Raw genomic sequence first — 23860 nt, 5'->3', positions numbered from 1 at the left:
ACTTCAATTTTATATTATTGTCATATATATGATTCGAGAATTATGTCAATACCTATATAGTGATATGACTTTGAATTATGTCATTTATTTATGTATTTTTTTAGATTATGATTTATATAATTATAGAGTTTGAATGAATCAAAATAAATATAGAATAGTTGATAAGTTTGTTGTAATAATTATGTTTTTAATATAAATTATGATACGAATAAATTGCAAAGGATTTATTGAATTTTAATGTAATATACAAAATCTAGTAGTCACCATAAGAAATTTCCACCTCTCCCACCTATTAAAGAGGGACTCACACCACACACTCCCATTATTCGTTTTCACTTCGTACACACACCACACTTTTCTTTTCTCAACTATTCAAAAAAGAGAACAAACTTTGTATATTAAATTAAAATTCAAAAAATTAACCTTTTGCAATTTATTCATATCATAAATTATATTAAAAATATAATTATTACAACAAACCTATCAACTATTCTAAAATTATTTGGAGGCATATGCATTCAAACTCTATAAATATTTATATCTTTATCTAAAAAAATATATAAATTACATGATTCAAAGCCATGTCACCATTAAGATATTGGCGCATGGTTTCCTCCCAAAAAAGGATATCGGCACACGTTTCAGTATATTATAATTTAAGGTGAAGGAGCTAATGTAGGGTCTTATTTTTTATTTTCAAAATACTACTAATATTTTAAAACGCATATATAAATTAAAATAATTAAAATAATTAACTTTAAAAAAATAATATTATTAATAATTAAATTTCTCATATTTAAAATAATCATTATAATTGTATTTATTTTTTAAATTACTTATATTAAAATACTATTATCATTAGAGAATAGTCAAAATTATGAAATAAATAAATACAACGCAAACACTTTATATTAGTTCCTAAATCATAATAAATATATATAAAATCATCATGTCGTAACAAGTATATACAAATAAAGAAAATCAAATAAGTACAATATCACTATTTTCTCAAGATAATTATTTATTAAATAATAAATAATTAAAATATAAATATGTGCACATTTAATATTAGTCAAACATACAAGAAAATAACACATTAATTACTAATGTACATGTACATGTCAACTAAAATCTTATTTTTTATTTATAAAATATGTACACTAAAATACTATTATTTTTAGAAAAATATATAAAATAATAAATATAATATTTGTATTTATATTATTCATTTAGTCAAATATATATAAAATTAAGACATCATAGAAAACACACATATAAAGAAAACCAATCATACAATTAATCAACATATTGTTTTAAATTATTTTAACACAAAATAAATAATTTAAAATACTATTTCATTAATAAAATAATTTATTATAAAATTTAGAGTACTATCATTAAAATTTTGACATATGTTTAATCAAAGAAATCACATGTTGAGAATTTCAACTATAATCAAAGTTTTTCAAGAATTGACTTATATAACATGACTTATAAACCTCACATCTCAGGGAATCATAACAAATCTCCTCATGATGATCCAAATTGGGTGTGACATTCAATATCAATTCCTTCAACATTGCGCCAAAGGTGTATGTTGTCATGAAACCAAACTGAATGAGAGAAAGGAGCCATGTATAAAGTTGCTTTCGAAGGCAGAATTAGACCTCTAAATTTAAGCCAACGATCCTAGCATGCTAGAAGCACATATACTATTGCCCTAACTAGATCATTATTTTTGTCTCAATGAAGTTATGTCGTCGTTGCAACTTGTATCTTATGACACAATTAATCAAGAAATCACAATTGTTAAAAGAATAAAATATTAATGGTGAGTGAAATTAATTATAATTATTTTACAATTGTCCATAAAAGGGGAAGGGTAGTTAGAAAATATATTTTTGAAATATCAACAATAAAAAAATACACATTTCTTTTTTAATAAAGTTTTTAAGGTAAAATTACAATTCAAAACCTTTTACTTTTTTGAGTTAAATTTTCATAAAATGTAAAGAGTTTATATTCCAATTATCTCAACGTAAACCACCGAAATAATTGTGATCGTTTTGTATGGTTAGTTTTGATTATAACTGTAATAGACATCTCAAAATATGTCAAATTCGCTTAGAGAATATGAATGAAAAAATCAAACCAATTTCGCTTAGCAAATTTAATTTTGCTTAACGAGTTTGCTTCAGTCCATAATTTCCATACACACTATTCAGCCAACATAACAAAAGCAATTTAGCAATGATGCTTTAATTTCAGCATAGTATAACAACCAATGTCACAAGAGTATAATCACAATGGTGATTTACAAAGAAGAACAAGAGATGATACTAAAGTATCTAACATGCATGACTCTAATTTCTCTCACTCTCACTTTTGAAACCCAAATTTCATACAAAAACTAGGATTCAAGAGTTTTAATGTAGAAAATCTTCAATTTCGATCATCCTCAAAATCCCACATGTGTAGGGTACTTATGATTGGGGACTTTTTTTTTCTTTACACGTAGTGACTTTTCTTCATTCAAAACAGTAGTATCTAGAAGTTATATTATTAAGTATAAATAGTAAAAATTATTTATTTCAATTGTTACTTATTCCATCATGTTGCTACTACTATTATAATATAAAGATTCCAAGAGAAAATATATGGAAGAAAAATAAATAAACTCATCTAATAATTTTGAAAAGGTATTTATATTTAGATTTTTTTTTCCAAAGTATGTTTATGATCGGGGTCAATTTATTTTTCTTTCAATAAGTATTTACGGTTAAAGACAAAAATATAGTATCCCAAAACGGTGGAATGCGTAAATATTAGATAGTTTTATACTTTTCTCCATTTGAAATGGTCAATTCATGCAATTATGCATTTGGATGGGAAATTAATATGATGAAGATGACATCATGATGATTCTACTGTTATAATATAGAAATAAGATATACTGATAATTAAATTACAGACTATTTTTTCTTATAATGAAAATAATTGACTAAGTTGACAATTCTTTTAAAAAGAAAATATTTCTTAAAATTGATATAAACTTTTATATATATTAGAGTTAAATTTATTTAATATGATTGAAATTTATATATTTATTAAAATTAAAATAATCCAATAATTAATTGTTGAATGAGATATAGTCTTACATATGGAATTATTAATTGTATAAACTATCTCTTATATACACCTCATCGAATTTCTTTTAAGTATTATTAATTAAAATCGCAAAATTTATACCAAAAAAAGGTCACAGTAAAGATAATTTTAAAACCATCTATGAGAATTACAAGGCTAAATTGTTACTATGGAATTTGCATCTTATACACAAATTTAATTTATTAAACTAAAATATTGTTATGAGCCTCGCTATTAAACATGAATTAAGATTATTTTCTGTGAACAAAAATTATATTTAAGTGTTTAAAACAATTGACCAATATACTTTAAATGAATAGAGATTTAATAAAGTGTTTTGATATAAAATTAAAAATTAAAAAAAAAAAACTTTTTGTGTAAGAAACTGCATTAGTGTAGAAAAACAATTTTGATACAATCACTTTATTTGAAAAAAATAAATAAATCTCCTATAAGTAGATTGTTTTTGCCAAAAACGTATTATTTTTAATAAAAATTCAATAATATTGAGTTACATATAATATAAATTGAATAAAAGTTAAAATATGAATTTGCAACAAAATTCAAAGTTAAGCTATACTATTTAAATTTGAATGATATTTATATATATTTTTTAAACTAACTGAACAATTATTATTGAATGATTTAGGGTCTAGCACGTGCCATTGAAGAATTGCATAAACCATCTCTTACATGATATCATAGATTAATTTAATGAATTATATTTAATTAAATTTGAATAAATAATTTTTGAATACCTTAGGGGCTAATAATTTTTGAATACCTTAGGGGCTAACATGTGGAATTAATTGATTGCATAAATCATCTTTTATATAGAACAGTAGATAGATTAATTTAACGAATTAAACTTATTTAAATTTGATTGAAATTTATATTTTAAAATAAAAGTAACCAAATAATTAATTGTTGAAGGGCATATAGTTTGAAATGTGGAATTGATTATGTTTAAATATGATTAAATATATCCATTAATGATATTAATTTCCAATATTCTACATTATTTCTATATAAGTAACGTGGTTAATTAGTTAAGTCGTCAACTTTGTTTCGTTACTATTTGTTCTAATTATCACTTTATTAAATATTAAATTTTATCAATTTAATATTTGTGTATGATACATAAAACTATGATGACTATTTCAAATAGACGTGTACAGTCGAATATCTTTAAGAGATATTTATTTAAAGGAGAAGAATGTAACAACTTTACTCCTTAAATAAATTGTATTTTTCTAAATAATTAGAAAGGAACCAACACACACAAACACACTTAAACACCCAAAACACCTTCACAATCCTTCATAATGCATGCAACATCTCAAACACAACTCTCATTCTCCAATTTTGGGAAAAAGGGAGTTTTGTTAAGCTATCAAAGAATACTACACTTAAGAAAATTAGTGAGTTCCTTTTTTCCTTTTTGAGGATAAAATTGAAGATTTTCTACATTAAAATTCTAAATTATGGTTTTTGCATGAAATTTGGATTTCAAAAGTGAGAGTGAAGGAAATTATAGTCTTGCATGTTAGATATTAACATCATCTTTTGTTCCTTTTTTGTAAATCCTCGTTATGATTATACTCTTGTGACATTGGTTGTTATACTATATTGAAATTGATGTCTTATGTTTGCGAAATAGTGTGTATGTAAAATCTGGATTCGAGCAAATTTGTTAAGTGAAACTAAATTCGTTGTGAGAATTTGGCTTGATTTTTTCCAATTTGGTTTCATTGCAGTTTTGTGTGCTTTTATTATCTTCCATAATTGATATAGCCTATGTGTGTTTAGTTAGTATTACTCTTTAGTATTGATTTGAATTCTATTGTTAACAGTAGATTCATTAATAAACTTGAAGTTGTGCTTGATACTATTATTTTCTTCTATTAAACATACATTTTTAATTTTTTTTTATCTTAAATGATTAAAAATGATATGGTGGGATATGACGGTATTTCTTACTATTTACAAGAGTAACTTCAAGATTATTAGGGTTTTTGACTGTTGTCTGAATTGCAACAAATCATTATGTATCATAATGTTTTGTATCAAATCATCAAAGATTGATTCACCATTAAAACTTATCCAAATATGTTATCGTAGTTGATTCAGTCTATCTTGATAAGGAGACATGAACAATAAAAGTTTCAATGATCAGAGTATGTCACACAATTCTTCAGACATATAACAGATTCAAGATATTGAGTAGAGAATAATAAAATTTGACTTATTCAGAGAGTTGACTTATTATCAATTGTGTCAACCTTCTATCAGAGCATTGACTCATATCAAAGTGTTAACTTTATATCAAAGCATTAACTCGTATTAGAGTGTTGACTTTATGTCAAAGCATTGACTTGTATCAGAGCCAAATGATCAAATGCTTGTGACAATCTTTAGACGCAAAATTATCAAAGCGTTGCTTGCAAAATCATAATCACCAGATGCGAGTTTGAGAGCGCACTCATCAGAGTCAAATACAATTTTCATAGCATTGTCTTGGTGTTCTTTTTAATTGTCCAATCATCAGAGGATGCAGCATAAAGTCATTTAAGATTGCATGATCAGAGAATTACACACTTAAATAAAAATATTAGTACCTTAAATTGTTCCCACAAAATAATTTTTGTTATCATCAACACAAAATAATTAAAGGGCATATCTCTTCAAACTAACTAAGTTCTAACAATCTCTCATTTTTTGATAATGACAAACATCTATTTTTGTAAACAATTTTTAATTTTAATAAAACTCCCTCTTAATATACACGTGTTTAAAAATAAGAGTAATGAATGATATTCTAACAAGACAAATTGATAAACATTAGTAATTGTTAAAAAACATAGACTTGACTTTTGTCACTAAACAAAAAGAGTTGAGTAAAAAAAACACAACAAAGTAGACGAGGCAAAAAAAAACAAATAGAAAAAAAAAATACATTTGAACTAAAGATTGAGGTTGGTCAGCTTAGGATATTATGAATGTTTTCATTCTTGGTTGTTTGGTTCATAAATACCTCAGTTTTAACTTTCAGTTTATCAAAATCTTTTTTCTTTTGACAAAATGAAAAGGATCAAATACAAGATGCAGAGGGAGTAGCAAAATTTGCAGATCATGAACCAACAACATCATAGACATCTTCTAAATATTTAGAATGATTACGTGAAACTGCAATGAGGCCAAAGTAGCAACCATTGACTGCTCCAAATCTTCTTATGTGGCTGTTAGTACTTTTCAGACCGATTGCAATGAACTTTCTAAAAAACATTAATTAAATACATGAAAATTAGGGACCTATTTGAGTCAATTATATGAATATCACAATATAAACTATATATGATGATAGCATTGATTAATTACAGTAAGTGGAAAAGCAACAAAGACTCATTGTAGTAGACTTAAATATGTATGCCGCCAACATAAAAATTATCTCAAGGGTTAAATAGTTTGTAATTTCTATAAAATTTTATTTTTTTATTTTTATTTTTTATAAAAAATTCATCAAATTTTAGTGTTGTAAAAATTTTTATTTTTATTTTCATTTTTAGTCTTTGATTTTAATCTAACTATTGTGTATCTTTAGAATTTTTAAATAATTTTTTTACTAATGTTTGAAACATATTTAATAACTACTTTGCAAAAACTTATAATTTTTTAACAAATGATGAATTACATACGAATTTTTAACTTTTTTGATAAATAAAAATCCATATTTAATTTATTACTTGTTAAAATATTCTAAATTTTTATAGGAATTTTTTTTATAATACCTTTAAAATTAGTGTAACATATCATTTAAAACTTCGAAGCATAAACAATATTAAGATTAAAATTAAGGACTAAAAATTAAAAATTAAAAAATTTAAAGAACTAAAAATTGAGAATTTTTTAATAAATATTAAAAAAATTATAAAATTTATAACGATTAAAAATTTATTTATCCTTATTCAATATTTACAATAATTTCTCCGAAAATCGAGACTGGATCAACAAAACTACATAATTTATAAATAAGATCTTACCAAAAATTTCTTCTTTCTTACTTATTTGAACCATCCAAATTAATTTGTCTCTTCTTTTTTTATTTTTTTTGATTGAGAATGTTTGACACCAACTGAGGAATTAGATTGATTTTTTGTGGTCGAGTAGAAAAGACTCATCATGGGTTGAATCGTGAGAGTTTGTATCGAATATTAGATCATATGATTTGATGTGAGTAATAACAAATATTGCACCTTGATCATCCAAACTGGGTGCCACATATTGTCATGATACCAAACTGAATGAGAAAAAGGAGCCATTCAACATTGGTGAGATCAATTTCAAAAAATATTTACAAAGTGATTCTCACGCCAATATCACATATTGTGTTATGTTCACATTATTACACCACTCCGTTACTTTTGATGAATGAAGTGATTCTAACTCAACATATCAATAGTTAAATCAAGCTCATGAAAATGTTGTTTCACTACATTCAAATGGAAGGATTGAACTATTGAAATAATTTTACTTTGAAAGGAACAAACATATTTTAGCCCCAAAGATATGGGGTTGCAGCTTGAAACTATGTCTTAAAAGAGAAGAAAAAGTGGATAAAACTATATAAGCGATTTGATTTTATACAGCGGTATTGTTGAATTATGTAACACATGTTCTAGTCATTAGAAGCATCTACATTCCATTTTATTTAATGTACAAAAATTTATAAATAGATATAATTTTTAGATAAGAACTAATTAATATAATATTAATTATCAATTTTTTTTAAATACAGTGGAACTAATTATAATTATTTTACAATTGTCTTTATATATAGGATTAAAACTCTGTTATTCCAGGTTGCAAAATCAAACTCTATCCACTTAATTAGTTGAAACCTCGTCGACAATGAACAACAATTTTGAATTGTTAGAAAAATGAAGGAAATGTGAATTTGAATGGAAGATAAATTTCAATTTTTTTTTTATAATTTTTTTTTTCATTTTTATATTTTTTATTTTGTAAAATTTTTGTAGAACATTGATACTTTTAGTCCCTAAAAAAATCTCTATAAAATTAAAAGTGAATAATTTTTTATGGACTAAAAATGTATTTAACTATATTTTATAGAAGATTGATTTTGAAATTAATCAATTCCACGTTTCAAACCATATACCCTTCAACAATTAATTATCTGGTTAATTTTATTTTAAAAATATAAACTTCAATGAAGTTTAAATAAGTTTAATTCATTAAATTAAACTATCAATTATTTTATATAAAATATGGTTTATGGAATAAATTAATTTCACATGTTAGACCCTAAGGCATTCAACATTTAATTATTCAATTATCTTTATTTCAAATTTAAATATCGATCAAATTTAATTAAATTTAACTCTTTAAATTAATTTATGATATCATGTATGCGATGGTTTATGCAATTAATCAATGTCACGTGCTAGACCCTAAATCATTCAATAATTAATTGTTCAATTAGTTTTTTATTTATTGAATATAAATATCAGTCAAATTTAAATAATATAGCTTAGCTTTGAATTTTGTTTCAAATTCATGGTATTAAATATTAATTAATTTTTTTTATTCAATTTATACTATATCTAACTCAATATTACTGAATTTTAATTTTATTAAATATATATATATATATATATATATATATGTTGGCAAAAACAATCCAATTAAAGGAGATTTGTTTTTTTTTCAAATAAAATGATTGACCAAAGAAACATATTTTATTATATTTATATAAGTTTTTAAAAAATTCAAATTTACAAAATTTCTTTTTATGAAATCACATTTATATAGTAAAAAAATATAGACTTAATTGCAATTTTAATCCCTCTATTTTTACTGATTCACAAAATTGGTTCCTTTATTTTAAAAGTTGACAGTTTTGATCCCTCCTTCTGTTTTTTTAACTAAAAAAATGATAATGTGATATATTTTAAATAATGTGACATATGATAGGAAAACATAGAATAATTAATACCTATAAAATTGGAATAAAACATCGTAAAAACATAAATTTTAACTTCATAAATTTTTTCATATTTTTAATTTAATTAACAACATATGAATAATTAATGCATCTCATGGTTCTATATAATTGTACGTCACGTTATTAAAAATATGTCAAATTATTGTTTTTTTAATTCAAAAATATGAGATATGAACCAAAACTGTTGACTTTCAAAATAGAGAAACTAATTATGTGAATTGATAATAATAGAGGGACCAAATATGCAATTAAGCTAAAAATATAATTATATCATTAAATTCAATTTCTAATCATAATTTAGATTTTTACGTCAAAAAAGTATTATTTAGATTTTAATTTCTTAAAAAATATACTATTTTCTCTATATAAATTTATTATGTTACTAACTTATATAACAATTTAAAGAAGTATTATATATATTGGAAGTGACTCTAGTGAAAATAATTTATTATTATGAGAAATAAAAATATTAAAATATTTAATTATAACCGTCATATTGTTATTAATTAAAATCAATGGGCTGGATTGTTTTTTTAATAAAAACAAAGAGTTTTGTACCGTGCACCCCCCACCTTTTCCTCTCACCCCTCCATTCTAATGGAAAAAACTATATTACCATTCTTTACAATTGGATAAAACAATAAAAAAAAAAAAATTATCACTCCATTCCATACACCCCCTTCGGAAGTTACAAAGTATACCATATAAATCGACAATTTTAAACATTCGAAATATTAAAAAGTAAGATTTATTGACATTTTCGAAACTTTGGTTAAACATGAAAGTTTCGAAACTTTAATTTCCAGAGGATTTGGAAAATTTGGATAAATTTGAAATATTCGAAACACAATTTTTCAGAATTCATACAAAATTTCAAGACTTTGGATGAATTCTAAATCTTCGAAACAGGTTTTTTCCAGAATTCATAAAAATATTCGAAACTTTTGTTGAATTTGAAATATTCGAAATGCAACAATTTCGAAAGTTTCATATTTTCGAAACAAGTCAGTTTCGAAAGTTTTGATTGATGGGAAAGGTTCGAAATGTAAATTTTTTTTATTAGTAATAAATTAATAGTAATAAATTAATAGTAATAAATTAATAGTAATAAATTAATAGTAATAAATTAATAGTAATAAATTAATAGTAATAAATTAATAGTAATAAATTAATAGTAATAAATAATAATTCATTTATAGTAATACATTTATAGTAATAAATTGATGGTAATAAATTTGATATCTAATTTTGGAAGTTTAAGTAATTTAAAAAAAAAAAAAAGTTTCGAAAGTTTCAAAACTTTTGAAATTTTCGAAAAGGAATTACTTCGAAGGTTTGAAATTTTCGAAGTATATGTGCTTCGGAAATTCATCCAAACTTTCGAAGCTTTCTGGAAAAATACACTTCGAAAATTTCATATTCATCCAAAATTTCTGGAATATTTCATTTCGAAAGTTTGATATTTTTCCAAAGTTTCGAAATTAGTAATTTTTTCTGCATAATTACATTTCGAAAGTTTCCAATTTCACAAAATTTTCGAATAAATCAAAATACTTATTTGGTATTATTTTGAAATTTTCGAAAATTAAGAAATTTTTTATAATTTTCGAAAGTGGGGTGGGAAACTGGAATGGTAAACTTTTCCATAATTTTATATAAATTAAACAAAGGCAAAATTGTCTTTAAAAAAATTTGGGGGGTGGGAGGTAAAATGGTGGGGGTGCACGGTACAAAACCCAAAAACAAATCACTCTGAACAAGTTACACATGACATCTCTTTCACTTCTCAACTCAAAATCGATCAAATTCGTGCAAAAAGAAAAAGAAAAAAAACTGGTATGTGCAAAATAAACGTTTATATGCATACAAAATAAACTTCTCGATTTTAATATTTTTGTTCATCGCATAAGTACACTCTTGTATACATATATAATGGTTAATATTTGATAATATATGGTGTAATTTAATTTCTTTTAAGATATTTTTCGACTAAGCAAAAGAAGGTAATTTTTTGTACGCCTAAATAAAAAAAAATTGTAATTTTGTAATGAAAAGAAAGAAAAAAAAACAATAGCACACAATATTAATTATAAAAGAAAAAAACTTAGCATAATACTCAAAAGTGATATATATTATATATAGCATCAATTGTAGAATTTAGTCAAAAATAACATTAATTATAATTAATATTAGTATATTATATTGAAAATTAAATTAAAAAGGACCATCTATTTAATATATATATATATATATATATATATATATATATATATATTATAGAATCGAGAAAGAACTATTTTTCTTTTGAATGATACACATTATAATCGCGCATTTAAGAACTAATAAATCTTTTATAATTTATTCATATTATAACAAATACATAAAATATCACAATATAAAGAAATACATAAAATAATATAAATTTATTTGAAAATTAAGATTTGGTTACAGTTTTAATCAAGAAAATCACAGTCAATTATATTCTAACATAAGAGAAAAAGATCAATTCCACGTATTCTAAACAAATATATAATAATGAGTTGTGTGGGTATTTGCTTTCCTAAATACAATTCAACCACCTTCATAAATTTTATAAATAAGATGGTTGTGGTATTTTTATATGTGACTATAAACTTATGTCACCGTTAAGACAGAGACCTTATGACGTAATTAATCAAGGAAATCACAATTGCTAAAATAATAAATAAAACAATGCAGATCGATCCATTAGAGCACGTAGGAGATGGCAAAGAAGAAAAGGTCTCCTTGAACGATCTTGGTAGCATCAGATCTGAAAGAGACGCACTGATGTTGCATGGAGATCTTGGTTGGCTCATTGAAGAATTTGAGTAAGTTGTGTTGTGGAAGGAACATGAATATGAATATTTATAAAGCGGTGGGTAATGAAAGGGGTTGTAGTGAATAACCCTATAGGAAGAGAGTGTATTTATAGGAGTGAGTGAGTGAGTGATGTGGATTTAAGAAGAGAAGAAACATCTAGATCTACAATTCCATTCAACCTAATAGTAATAATAATAATATTAATTAATAATATTAATAATAATATAATAAGAGATATATATGATATACCATATTAATTTTAAAGTAATACTAGTTTTAGTTCATATTTTTACTAATTTTAAAATTAACTCTTTTATTTTAAAATCAGACAGTATTGATCATTTTTTTTGAATTTTTATTTAAAATATAGTGAATTGACATATTTTAAATGACGTTTCATATCATCTCATGAATCATGATATATAATTATTTGGATACATTAATTATTTATATGTTATTAATTAAAATATAAAAATAAATAATTTTCATACACTTAAATCGAAATTTTTAAAAGATTTTATTGCAATGTCATACATATTAATCATTCAACGTAATTATTTTATATTTCACATCATTTAAAATATGTCACATTATTAATTTTAGTTAAAAAATATGAGAAAGCCTTAAACTATTAGTTTTTAAAATAAATAACTAATTTTGTGAATCAAAGAAAATAAAGTGACTAAAAATGTCATTAAATTTTAATAATAAACAAACTAGTATGAGAGTTTGTTTGAGCACATGTATTTGTATCTTTTTTAAAGATTTTCTTTTACTAATTAATGTAATTTTTTTATATGTTAATATATTTTATATTAATATAAATATATTTCTAAATATTAATGTAATATTTTGAACATAGAGACAAAATGTCCATATATTTTCATATATATATTATATATATATATATATATATAATTTAACATGTAATAAATTAATTCCACATGTTAGACCCTAAGGCATTCAACAATTTATTTATTCAGTTACTTTTATTTTAAAATTTAAATATCAATCAAATTTAATTAAATGGAATTCATTAAATTAATCTATGATATCATGATGGTTTATGTAATTAATCAATGTCACCAGCTAGACCCTAAATCATTTATTAATTAATTGTCCAATTAGTTTCTTTTGACTCACAATTTTTTTTTAAATATAAATATCAGTCAAATTTAAATGGTATAGCCTAACTTTGAATTTTGTTTCAAATTCATGGTATAAAGTATTACATAATTTTAATTTTTATTCCATTTATATTATATCTAACTAAATACTGTTAAATTTTTATTAAAAATAATATATTTTGGAAAAAACAATCTAATTAAAGGAGATTGTTTTTTTCAAATAAAATGATTGCATTTAAAACACTTTATCGATATTCATTTGAAGTATATTGGTCAAACTAAATTCATTTCAAGTATAAAAATAATAATATTAAAAAAAAATCATGTGTATGATTTAAAATTTAAAATTTAAAATAGACAAATTATATTAATTTTGTTGTATTTTTATACTTATTTATTTATGGAAGCATCAAAATGCCAGCTTGAATTTGTCATTATGAATAAATATATACAGCTATGAATTACAAAACTGTGTTAAAAAAAGGAATAACAAAACAAATTCAAAAATAAAATAAATAGGAGAGTATATAAGATATATGGACAAATAAATCTTTTGGTCAACAATTTGTTTTAAAAATATTTCCCTTATTGAAATATTATATATTAAACTCAATTGTCTTCTAAAATTACGATGATTACTGATCCATGTTCAAGAAATTATTAAAAGCACAATATTTGTTTATTTTTGCAAAAGAAGTTTCTTGGAAAATGAAAGTAGTCTATGTAATTTATACATGTAAAAGAGACATACAAATAGATTAGTATGTTCACTTAATGCATAGACCTGCATCTTCTACGTCCCCAAAAAAACAATGCATACTTCTCTATCATAAAGTCCTTGAGAAGATCTAAACTTCAGAATTACTTGATTCACTAAAAAAAATGGCAAGATGTTACATAACTTATTACGAAATATATTGTAAATTTATAGTTATTTGACCACTAACAAACATTTTTCCTGGAACATGTAAGGAAACGCCAATGATGCATTTCGCTCAAAAGTCGATTTTTTAACAAAAGAATAAGAGCTAAAACATAACATCACAAAAGGCTAAGAAGATTATATATCCAACTTCAAACTAACTTTCTTCCCAATTTGAAGAGATAGTTAGCTTTATATACCTTAATCACTTCATCCGAAACTTTGTCTTTGATTTCACCAACAACTAAAGGCCATCTATCAAAGAAAATGGGAAACTCATGGAGATCTTTTTCATTTCTCCTTCATTATCTATAAAAAGAAAGTATTAACCATTTAATATCAAATGTCGATTGAACATACTTCTTTCATTTCTTTGTTAAATGTATTAATATTAATGTCTTACTTAGATGAACCATCCATAATTGTCTATTTTTTCATTTTTGTTGAAGATGTTTGACACCAACGAGAAATTAGATATGATTTCATGGAGATCTTGCTTTACATTTAATAGAATAATGTGTTTACATTTAATAGAAGTCTTTACATTTAATAGAATAATGTGTTTCGTTAACATCTATATCTTAAAAAATATTCTGCAAAATCTTAAAGTTATCAATAATTTTGAAATGTAAAATATTTCCTTTAATTGAAATATTAATATTAAATTCAATTGTCTTCTAGAATCACAATAATTATTGAAGGTCCATCTTGAAAGGTTCATATCGAAATTAATAAAAGCATGAAGAGAAGAAGTTTCTTGAAAAATGAAAGTATTTTATTTAATTTGGATATCTAAACGAGAATCATACAAATAGATTGGTACGTTCACCACTTCAACTATGGCATAGACCTTCATCTTCTACGTACTAGAAAAGAGACATACTCCTCCATCATTAAGTACTTGAGCAGACTCAAAATGCATGTGTATGTACATGATAACTACTAGACTTTGCATTAGTTTAAACTTCAATAAATCTTTTGTAATTTATTCATATCATATTATGATATTTTGTATTTTATTATAACAATTAAAAGTATAATTATCGAAACAAACTTATCAACTATTTTAAATTTCATCTGATACATTCATTCAAACTCTTATTACATAAAAATAATCTCAAAATATATATAAGTTAGTTGTTTCAGAGTCATATCATTATTAAGATTTTTGTATATGAATAATCAAAGAAATCACATGGTTGAGAATTTCAACTATAATCAAAATTGAAGGTTAGTCTATGAATCTCTTCCAACAAGTCTAACAAGAGGATAAAGTTTTTCAAGAATTGGCTTTTATCATATGATTTATAAACATCACACCACAAGGAATCATAACAAATCTTGTGCCACAATTATATAAGAGATAGGCACAAATTGATGAAATCTATTTTAAAAAATATTTAAAAAGTAGTTCTCACGTCAATATCATATTACAATATATGTGTCTATCTCTTTAATTACAGAGCTTCATTATTTTTGGAAAATGAAGAAATCTTAACTAGATATATCGGTAGTTAAACAAAGCTCATGAAAGCGTTTGACTACATTCAAATGGAAAGATTGAACTATTGAAAGATTTTTACGATAAAAGGAACAAAAATATTTTAGATTTCATTTCATTTAATATATAAAAGTTAATAAAATAAATATAATTTTTTTATAGGAATTAATTAATTTAATATTAATATGGTGTAAATGATTCAAGGTTTGACCTACCTAAACTTTATGTAATCAATGTCAGTTTTGAATAATTTTTTAAATAACAATTAATTTAAAATTAGAAAAGGAGAAATTAAAGAAAAGAGAAAACTGACTCCCGTCGATCATGAATATTTTGGTTTGTTAGGAAAATGAAGAAAAGGTGAATTTGAATTAACGGTAAATTTTAAAATTTTATTTTTAGTTTTTAAAAAAAGATTCTCGATATTTTAGTCATTAAAAAATAAATTTATTTAATTTTAATCTTTATTTTGAATTTTTTTATAAAAAAATAAATCTTTTTAAAATTAAAATTAAGACTAAAAATGAATAAATTTAAAAAACAAACTAAAAATATATTTAACCATATTATATAAAAGATGAATTATCAATTCTACATTTCAAACTATATTCCCTTTAACAATTAATTATTCGGTTAATTTTATTTTAAAATATAAATTTCAATCAAACTTAACTAAGTTTAATTCATTAAATTAACCTATCTATTATTTTATATGAAAGATGGTTTATGCAATTGATTAATTTCACATCTTAAACCCGAAGGCATTCAACACTAATTATTGAATTACTTTTATTTTAAAATTTAAATATCAATTAAATTTAATTCATTAAATTAGTTTACGAGACCATGTAAGAGATGTTTTATGCAATTAATCAATGTCACCTGCCGGACCCTAAATCATTCAATATTTAATTGTTCAATTAGTTTTTTTTTTTTACTCACAATTTTTTTTTAGAAATATAAATATCAGTCAAACATTAAATAGTATAGCTTAACTTTGAATTTTGTTTCAAATTCATGGTATTAAATATTACTTAATTTAAAATTTTATTCAATTTATACTATATCTAAGTATCTAACTCAATACTGTTGATTTTTTTATTAGAAAAAGTATATTTTGGCAAAATGATTGCATCTAAAGTCTTTTGCTAAACTGATGCATTTTTTACACAAATACTTATTTTTATAATTTCATATCAAAAACACTTTAATGAATTTTGGTATTCAATTGAAATATGGGTCAAACTAAATTTTTGCTTTAAACGCATTAATATAATTTTTTTTTTTTTATAGAAAGTCATCTTAATTCATATTTAATAGCGAGATCCATATATATCTTTTTTCAGTTTTAAAAGAAAAAATTCACCATAACTAACTCATATTTTACATGAAATAAAATTTTCAATTTAACAATATCATTATTTATCCGTTAAGAGATAATTCAATTCAATTTATGTATAAGATGCTACTTCCATGGTAAACATTAAATCTTGTAATCTCGTGTGATTGAGTTTAAATATCTTCTTAATTGGTTGTAAAATTATCATTACTGTGACTATTTTTTTGATACAAATATTGTCACTTTAATTAATAATAATTTTTTTTTCCTCTGTATAAATCAAAATTCAATGTGGTATATATACCATGTTTAAAATATATCTATTATATAAGAGATAATTTATCCAATTAATCCATTCGACGTGTATGATCTTATCTAATTCAACAATTAATTATTCAGTTACTTTTATTTTTATTTTAATAAGTATATAAATTTCTATCATAATCAAATAAATTTAATTTAAATATATAAAAGTTTATGTCAAATTTAAGAAATATTTTCTTTTTAAAAGCATTGTCAACTTAATCAATTATTTTCTTTATAAAAACAAAATCTCTGTAATTTGATTGTTATCATTATATCTTATCTCTATATTATAATAGTAGAAGCATGATGATGTCTTCTTCTTCAAAGTAATTTCCCGCGCAAATGCATAGGTCCTTAAAATACTAGGCTTAACACGAAGAGCCCAACTTGAGTCCAAACCGGGTCTAGATCAACGGTTCACAGCAAGAGCCCAATCAAGGTTAGCAGGAAAGAAAGATAGCTTTTGTACCCCCAATTAAACTTCTACTTACTTCCCCCATTTAAATTTTTTTTTTGTTTCAAATACTCAAAATATCCTTATCAAATCAGTAAAAATTCAAATAAGTAAAAATCAAAATAGTTATACTCCACAATTTGATATTTCCGGAAAAGTAAGTTTTGAAAAAAAAAAGTTTTTACCGGAAATTTCAGATAGTTAAAAATGAACACCGAAAACCTCAGCTCAGCTCCAACGACCTCAGCTCCGTCAACCTCAGCTCCACCGACTTCAGCTCCGTCGAACTCAACTCCACCAACCTCAGCTCCTTCGAACTCAACTCCACCAACCTCAGCGTCGACCAACTTCAGCTCCGCCAACCTCGACGACTAACCTCAGCTCCGTCGACGGTTGGTTCTGAGGGTGTCGGAGATTCGGCGACCAACCTCAGCTCCGTCGACGGTCGGTTCTGAGAGTGTCGGAGATGCGGTTGTCAGAGGTGAGAGTGTCGGAGATGGGGTTGTCGGAGCTGGGGTTGTCGGAGTTGGAGTTGTCGGAGTTGCAGTTGTCGGAGCTGTCAGCTCCGTCAACCTCAACTCCACCAACTTCAGCTCTGTCAACCTCAGCTCCGTCAACCTCAACTCCACCAACTTCAGCTCCGTCAACCTCAACTCCACCAACCTTGACGACCAACCTCGGCTCCGTCGACGGTCGGTTTCTGAGGGTGTCGAAGAAGCGGTTGTCGGAGTTGGGTTGTCGGAACTGAGAGTGTCAGAGAGAGTTGAGGTTCTCAGAACTGGGGTTGTTGGAACCGTCAGCTCCGTCAACCTCAGCTCCACCGACCTCAACTCCACCAACCTCAGCGTCGACCTCAGTTCCACCAACCTCACCTCCGTAAACTGTCAGCTCCGTCAACTTCAGCTCCGTCAACCTCAGCTCCACCATCTTCAGCTCCGTCAACCTCAACTGAGCTCCGTCGATCTCAGCTCCACCAACCTTGACGGGTTGTCGGAGCTGTCAGCTCCGTCAACCTCAGCTCCACCAACCTCAGCGTCAGACTTCAGTTCCACCAACCTCAGCTCCGTCAACTGTCAGCTCCGTCAACCTCAGCTCTACCAACTTCAGCTCCTTCAACCTCAATTGAGCTCTGTCGACCTCAGCTCCACCAACCTCGTTGTCGGAGTTGGGGTTGCCGGAGCTGTCAGCTCTGACAACCCCAGCTCCGACAACCCCAACTCCACCGACCTCAGCTCCACCAACCTCAGCGTCGACCAACTTCAGCTCCACCAACCTCGACGACCAAACTCAGCTCCGTCGACGATCGGTTTTGAGGGTGTCGGAGATGCGGTTGTCGGAGTTGGGGTTGTTGGAGCTGAGAGTGTTAGAGCTGGGTTGTTGGAGCTGCAGCTCCGTCAACCTCAGCTCCACCAATTTCAGCTCTGTCAACCTCAACTGAGCTCCGTCGACCTCAGCTCCACCAACCTCGACGACCAACCTCAGCTCCGTCGACGGTCGGTTCTGAGGGTGTTGGAGATGCGGTTTTCGGAGTTGGGGTTGTCGGAGCTGAGAGTGTCGGAGCTGGGGTTGTCGGAACTGGGGTTGTCGGAGTTGGGGTTGTCAGAGGTGGGGTTGTCGGAGCTGGGGTTGTCGGAACTGTTAGCTCCGTCAACCTCAGCGTCGACCTAAGTTCCACCAACCTCACCTCCGTAAACTGTCAGCTCCGTCAACTTCAGCTCCGTCAACCTCAGCTCCACCGACCTCAACTCCACCAACCTCAGCGTCGACCTCAGTTCCACCAACCTCACCTCCGTAAACTGTCAGCTCCGTCAACTTCAGCTCCGTCAACCTCAGCTCCACCATCTTCAGCTCCGTCAACCTCAACTGAGCTCCGTCGATCTCAGCTCCACCAACCTTGACGACCAACCTCAGCTCCGTCGACGGTCGGTTCTGAGGGTGTCGGAAATGCAGTTGTCGGAGTTGGTGTTGTCGGAGTTAGGGTTGTCGGAGCTGAGAGTGTCAGAGCTGGGGTTGTCGGAGCTGGGGTTGTCAGAGATGGGGTTGTCGGAACTGGGGTTGTCGGAGTTGGGGTTGTCAGAGGTGGGGTTGTCGGAGCTGGGGTTGTCGGAACTGTTAGCTCCGTCAACCTCAGCGTCGACCTAAGTTCCACCAACCTCACCTCCGTAAACTGTCAGCTCCGTCAACCTCAACTCCACCAACTTCAGCTTCGTCAACCTCAACTGAGCTCCGTCGACCTCAGCTCTACCAACCTCGACGACCAACCTCAGCTCTGTCGACGGTCGATTCTGAGAGTGTCAGAGATGCGGTTGTCGGAGTTGAGAGTGTCAGAGTTGGGGTTGTTAGAGCTGGGGTTGTCGGAGCTGGGGTTGTTGGAGCTGGGTTGTCGGAGCTAGGGTTGTTGGAGTTAGGGTTGTCGGAGGCTCCGTCAACCTCACACCAACCTACCTCGGCTCCGTCACGGTCGGTGATGAGGGTGTCGGAGTTGATGTTGTCGGAGCTGGGGTTGTCGGAGTTGATGTTGTCGGAGGAGCAGTTGTTGCCGCAGCTGGGGATGTCAGAGGAGCTGACGTTGTCGGACCGTCAACCTCAGCTCCGTCAAGCTCCGTCAACCTCAACTCCACCAACCTCGACGACCAACCTCAGCTCCGCCGACGGTCGGTGCTGAGGGTGTCGGAGTTGCGGTTGTCGGAGTTGGGGTTGTCGTTAGCTCCACCAACCTCGACGATCAACCTTAGCTTCGTCGACGGTCGGTGCAGAGGGTGTCGGAGATGCGGTTGTCGGAGCTGAGGGTGTCAGAGTTGGGGTTGTCGGAACTGGGGTTGTCAGAGTTGGGGTTGTCGGAGTTGGGGTTGTCGGACAAACTTCATCAACTTCGGGGAGAATAACCTTTATGGTCGGGTGGAAACGGTGCCAAGGCGGGGTGGTCAAACTTCATCGATCAAAATATTCCATCCAGTAAAAGTTTGAGGATGCACGTGTATTTAAGGTTCAAGTGAAAGCAGAAATATTAACCGAGTCAACAACTTCGAAATCAATATTCTCCTCAACTTCGGGACATGTATAATCCAAATATCAGTCTCAGATTCAGCCATATTATGAAATATTAACCGAGGCAACAACTTCAACAACAATATTCTCCTCAACTTTGGGGACATGTATAATCCAAATATTAGTCTCAGATTCAGCCATATGATGATCAGATTCAGCCAGATCAGGTTTGAGATAGGTTCAACAACAATATTGTCAGCCTCATTCACCAACTTAATAACATACCTAATATTATCCTCTCTATCCCTATCATATCCATATCATCATCTTCTCTGTCAATCTCCATATGAGTTCCATCATCCGGAGGTCCGCCAACATTTTGAAAACCATATGAGATTACTAAAAATCCATAAACCCACAGACCTTCGGATGATGTTGGACCTCTCTGGATGATGTTGGACCTCCGGATGATGGAACTCATATGAAAATTGACAGAGAGAACGTTCGTATGAAAATTGACAGAGAGGACGATGATATTCATAGAGAGAATGATATTATTAGACCGGTGAACGAGGCTGACGCTGTTGAATTCAACCTGATCATCATATGGCTGAATCTGATACTGATATTTGGATTATACAGATTATTCTCTCTGAAGTTGAGGAGAATATTGTTGTTGAAGTTCTTGACTTGGTTAACATATTTTTTACTGCTTTCTTTCGAACCTTGAATACACATGTGCATATTCCTCAAACTTTTTCTGGATGGAATATCTTGATCGATGAAGTTCTTCACAAACTCGACGAAGCACTATTCGTCTATATTAAGTTTGACTATACGCAGAGTAATCGCAACTTCACTGTTACACCGGCTTTTAACATAAGTTTGACTTATGTTTTACTTGAGCTTGGTGTGCTTCAATCGAACTTTCTAAGAAAGACAGTTTCTGCCATTTGATATTTGCTTCATCAAGAAGAAATTAGGTACGGTATATTGGCTTCATCCTAACTGAATTTGTTAACCTTTTAAATTTAATTTTATGTTTTTACGTAGTTTCAAAAGGAATCTATGGTTACAAAGTATACAATATTGTTTCGAGATGATAAAAAAAAATTATGTTTTGTTTACAAAGTTTGGTATTACTAATAAACCAGATGATATGAATTTAAGAAGTATTAAATAAACCTTTTAAGTTACTTATACAACTAGAAATTTCATTCAGTCTCTTGTTTAGTTAATACGATCAATTTCAACTATAAAAACGAATCACAATAATACGTAGTACTGAAGATTTATGTGAAATTGGTATATTGCATTGATTGATTTATGTGAGCTTATTTACTAACATAAATATTTGAGAGACTATTTGAGCGAGTTGAAGGAAACAGTTTATTACATGTACATAAACCATTTTCAACTTTATTTCTACAAGCTCTTTAGGATAGCTTATATGAAAATACTTTATCTTTATTTTATTGTTTGTTATAAAAATAACTTATATATAAGGACTTGTATGACAAATGCTTATAATATAAATGCTCAATTAAGTTGTTTATCCAAAATGGGCCTATTATCAACAACTAGAAGGCTTATAAAAAGGACTATAACTGATACATGAACTATTTATTTGTCGATGCAGGATTCTCAAAGGAAGCGGACAAGTAGTAAATGGTGATAAAGCGATTAGCTACACCCACAGAGACCTAGCTACTTGATTTTGTCACTTGGTTGTTCTTTAGTTTCTTTACTCTTTTTCTTCTATGTTGAGAGTAGGGATCAAGTTGTACAATTCATTAGAGAGAAGCGATGATAATTTGCGTTACATGTTGCTGATTTTGTATTCATGGTGTTTGTACAACAAAATTGCTTCCCTACCAAAATTTGGAAGTCTGTCATGGTTGTGTAGGAATTCTTTCAAGTTATTGCAGTTTTGTACTTTTTACACTTATGAAAGTAAAAGCTTCACCTTTAAGGTTCTTACTTATAGAAAGAAAGAAAAATGTTTTGCTTGTTCCATTGCTGCCATGTCATTGTTTTCGCCGTTAAGATTAAGAGAATTTGAAATCTCTCAGTAGATAGCTTTCATAGACAGACATTATTCTTAGTATGTATTATTTTTTTTTTAATAATTATAACTATGACCGTAGCCAATATTTTTTCTTGTTCTGCCTAAAGCAATTGAGCTACCCTTCATCTTACATATCCTTGTTTCTAACAATCTTACATGCTAAAATCACTTAGCATAAGATTACTCATCTTTATTGATTATTCAAATAATTGTTTTTTATCAATTAGTTGTTTAAAGATGTGTACTTGTCTTTTATAGTTTATTCATATTGTAACAAATACATAAAATAACACGACATAAAAGAAATACATAAAATAATATAAATTTATTTGAAAATTAAGATTTGGTTACAGTTTTAATCAAGAAAATCACAGTCAATTATATTCTAACACAAGAGAAAAAAATCAATCTCATGTATCTTAAACAAATATATAATAATGAGTTGTGTGGGTATTTGCTTTCCTAAATACAATTCAACCACTTTCATAAATTTTATGAATAAGATGGTTGTCGTATTTTTATATATGACTATAAACTTATGTCACCGTTAAGACAGAGACCTTATGACGTAATTAATCAAGGAAATCACAATTGCTAAAATAATAAATAAAACATTGTGGATCGATCCATTAAAGCGCATAGGAGATGGCAAAGAAAAAAATGCCTCCTTGAACGATCTTGGTAGCATCAGATCTGCAAGAGACGCACTGATGTTGCATCGAGATCTTGGTTGGCTCATTGAAGAATTTGAGTAAGTTGTGTTGTGGAAGGAACATGAATATGAATATTTATAAAGCAGTGGGTAATGAAAGGGGTTGTAGTGAATAACCCTATAGGAAGAGAGTGTATTTATAGGAGTGAGTGAGTGAGTGATGTGGGTTTAAGAAGAGAAGAAACATCTAGATCTACAATTCCATTCAACATAATAGTAATAATAATAATATTAATTAATAATATTAATAATAATATAATAAGAGATATATATGATAATACAATATTAATTTTAAAGTAATATTATATTTAATAGTAGTTTTAGTTTATATTTTTACCGATTATAATTGGTTCTTTATTTTAAAATCAAATAATTTTAATTATTTTAAAAAAATATTAACTAAAAATTGTGATATAAGATATTTTAAATGACG

Source organism: Cicer arietinum, chromosome 6, assembly GCF_000331145.2.
Source record: "Cicer arietinum cultivar CDC Frontier isolate Library 1 chromosome 6, Cicar.CDCFrontier_v2.0, whole genome shotgun sequence".
Classification (NCBI taxonomy): Eukaryota; Viridiplantae; Streptophyta; class Magnoliopsida; order Fabales; family Fabaceae; genus Cicer; species Cicer arietinum.
Note: the sequence above shows the minus strand (reverse complement) of the source record.